The 3,579-nt window shown below is 46.0% G+C and overlaps 1 pseudogene; it reads left to right on the top strand.

Moving 5' to 3' along the window:
* The first annotated feature begins 1,798 nt into the window (after window positions 1–1,798).
* LOC124799501 lies at window positions 1,799–1,916 on the top strand (annotated as a pseudogene).
* The last annotated feature ends 1,663 nt before the right edge of the window (window positions 1,917–3,579 follow it).

Genomic DNA, 3,579 nt, shown 5'->3' with positions numbered 1-3,579 from the left:
CGAACAGCAGAAACTGTGTGAGTGAGAATTTTACTCGCTTAAGCTTGTACACGAAAAAGTAAAACACACCTGTATTTACCTGCATCCGTTTGTCACTCCCACTGTGACGCGTGACGAGGTGTTCGGCTACGGCGATAGGAACTGAGTCCTTCTCACCATTCGTTGTCTGGAACACCACTGTCAGAAGTTGCTGTGTCATAGTGCAGCCGATTATTCTAGTAACTGATTAATAACACCGTGAGGTTACAAACCTTGTCTGTGTTTTACACGTTCGTTAAGTGGGTTTTGGTACTCAAGTGTCAACCCAGTGTCTCTGCTCATCGACATGTTCATGTTAGCACGCGAAAAAGCATTAAAAGCAGACCACAAACCAACCCAGTATCTTCGTTAACACGACATCTACCTCCTTAGGCTGACATTCGAGTCATGTAGCCTCTCACAAGTCTGAGGCGGATGGTTCAAATGGCTCTGAGCACTATGGGACTTAACATCTATGGTCATCAGTCCCCTAGAACTTAGAACTACTGAAACCTAACTAACCTAAGGACATCACACAACACCCAGCCATCACGAGGCAGAGAAAATCCCTGACCCCGCCGGGAATCGAACCCGGGAACCCGGGCGTGGGAAGCGAGAACGCTACCGCACGACCACGAGATGCGGGCTCTGAGGCGGATGACCTCAAATCAAACTTCACCTACAATCTTTGAGATTCGAAGAAGGCACGTTGCCTACGACAATACGTGTTTTTCAACAAAACATCTAGAATACTACGGACACCAACATAGTATATATATATATATATATATATATATATATATATATATATATACTCCTGGAAATGGAAAAAAGAACACATTGACACCGGTGTGTCAGACCCACCATACTTGCTCCGGACACCGTAGGATCCTACGCAGTGCCGTAGGGGACCGCACCGCCACTTCCCAGCAAATTAGGGACACTGTTGCTCCTGGGGTATCGGCGAGGACCATTCGCAACCGTCTCCATGAAGCTGGGCTACGGTCCCGCACACCGTTAGGCCGTCTTCCGCTCACGCCCCAACATCGTGCAGCCCGCCTCCAGTGGTGTCGCGACAGGCGTGAATGGAGGGACGAATGGAGACGTGTCGTCTTCAGCACGAGGCCAGAAGCTGCGTGGTAGGGCGTGGAAACACAGCTGTAAGTAAATACCTGGACAATGCCGAGCATTCAACTCGTTTCAGGTTTATCTGAGCTGTAGAAAACTTTTTTTTTTTTTTGCATTGTCAGATGACAGGAAATGAGCGTGTATCGAACTGTCGTACTACAACGTGGGCAGTTCCTCAACGATGTATACTAGCGTTGCTGTCGCTTCTGTTTTTCATATACACTAATGACTTTACTTTCAAGTGTAGCAGTTAACTCTAAAGCTGTCATACTTGCGGATTATATATGCATACTAATGCAGCAGATACTGTAAAGACATACCAAGGACAGAAGCAACGCTTGGTACATTGATAACTGGCAGGGTGTTAGCTACATTAAACACAGTACACGTACTGGAATGAAGATCCTCGCGACGAAGTCCTCGTATATTGTATTCCCAGTTTCATCGCCAATTCAGATAAGGTAGCAAAAAAGATCTCTAGGTTTCGACGATTGTCTCCATCGTCTTCGTCAGGAGATCCTGGTTGTCATACAGCGCAGTTCCACTCAAGGTTATTATCACACAACCTTATCTTTGTAGCCTCTTCAATGACGGTCATAGCAGATAAATATATGTGTCAAGATTTTTTATTCGTTCTTTTAACATTATTCGTGGCAACGGCCTTGCCGCAGTGGATACACCGGTTCCCGTGAGATCACCGAAGTTAAGCGCTGTCGGGCGTGGTCGGCACTTGGATGGGTGACCAGTCAGGCCGCCATGCGCTGTTGCCCTTTTTCGGGGAGCATTCAGCCTCGTGATGCCAATTGAGGAGCTACTCGACCGAATAGTAGCGGCTTCGGTCAAGAATACCATCATAACGACCAGGAGAGCGGTGTGCTGAACCCACGCCCCGGCTATCCGCATCCTCCACTGAGGATGACACGGTGGTCGGATGGTCCCGGTAGGCCACTCGTGGCCTGAATACGGAGTGCTTTTAATCTTATTCGTCAAACTGTGCTCAGTAACAGCTCGGTTTTTGAAATCTCAATTTTTAATCTGCCGTTGGTGTACCGCACAACGTTAGGTGAAAATTGTCCTTACCCTGGCGCAGCGTCTCGTATCAACGACAATCAACTGCTCGTGACGAAGGGGATGGGGGCAATAGACGGAAGTCGTCATGTTCTTATGCTAGCTTATCGGCAAGAAGACCGAGCACATTTCACACACGTTACAACAAGTTTGCTGAACAAAATTCTGTCCGTACTGATATTCAACATTTTTACGAAATGCTGCGGTTGGGGAAGAAGAAGACTCCACAAAGCGGGGACTGAGAGCGGATGGTAAGCTCTCCTGAGAGACACTTCTTCGTGAAGCTTCCTACAAAATGTCAATAAATGGTTCAAATGGCTCTGAGCACTATGGGACAACATCTGAGGTCATCAGCCCCCTAGAGCTTAGAACTACTTAAACCTAACTAACCTAAGGACATCACACACATTCATGCCCGAGGTAGGATTCGAACCTGCGACCGTAGCAGTCCCACGGTTCCGGACTGAAGAGCCTAGAACAGCTCGGTCACAGCGGCCGGCAAAACGTCAATACTGTTACATTTGAGAGTAGAGAATTTCCCACATTCAGCTTTCAATTTAATGGCCCCTACATTTATTTGATTACTCGGCAACTCTCCGCGAATGTTTGGCAGAGAACGCAAGACACCATTTTCAAAATATATCTCTACTGTTCCACCCTCGAAAGGCGTTTAGGGAAAACAAATTTCTAATTCTTCTCAGGTGAGCTCTAATTTCACTTAGCTTATCGCGATGGTCATTCCTGATTATGCAACTGCGTGCTAACAAAAGTTTTGCAATCGGAGAAGAAATTTTTTGTTTCATAACATTTCGTCGCGACCGGAAACGTCTTTGTTTTAATCACTGCCACTCTTCACCCAGCATATCCATTCTAGTCTGTCTTCTTGATAACACCAAACCAGCTGGCCTTCTTTGAATTTTTCCTTACGGCTTCTGTTATCTAATGGTCGCATACTCTGTTCAAGAATCACAAGAGGAGGAGATACACTTGGAAGAGACCGGGTAATACGGGAAGATTTCGGTTGGATTACATCATGGTCAGACAGAGGTTCTGAAATCACATACTGGATTATAAGGCGTACCCAGGAGCAGATATAGACTCAGATCACAATATAGTAGTGATGGAGAGTAGGCTGAACCTTAAGAGATTGGTCAGGAAGAGTCAATACACAAAGAACTGGGATACAGAAGTACTAAGGAATGAAGAGATACGCTTTAAGTTCCGTAAGGCTGTAGATACTGCAATAAGAAATAGCTGTAGGCACTACAGTTGAAGAGGAATGGACATCTCTAAAGAGGGCAATCACCGAAGTTGGAAAAAAACATAGTTCCAAAAAATGTATCTACGAAGAAACGATGGGTGACA

The sequence above is a fragment of the Schistocerca piceifrons genome, chromosome 5, assembly GCF_021461385.2.
Source record: "Schistocerca piceifrons isolate TAMUIC-IGC-003096 chromosome 5, iqSchPice1.1, whole genome shotgun sequence".
NCBI lineage: Eukaryota > Metazoa > Arthropoda > Insecta > Orthoptera > Acrididae > Schistocerca > Schistocerca piceifrons.
The sequence above is the reverse complement of the archived record's forward strand: the minus strand, read 5'-3'. Positions and strand labels throughout refer to the sequence as shown.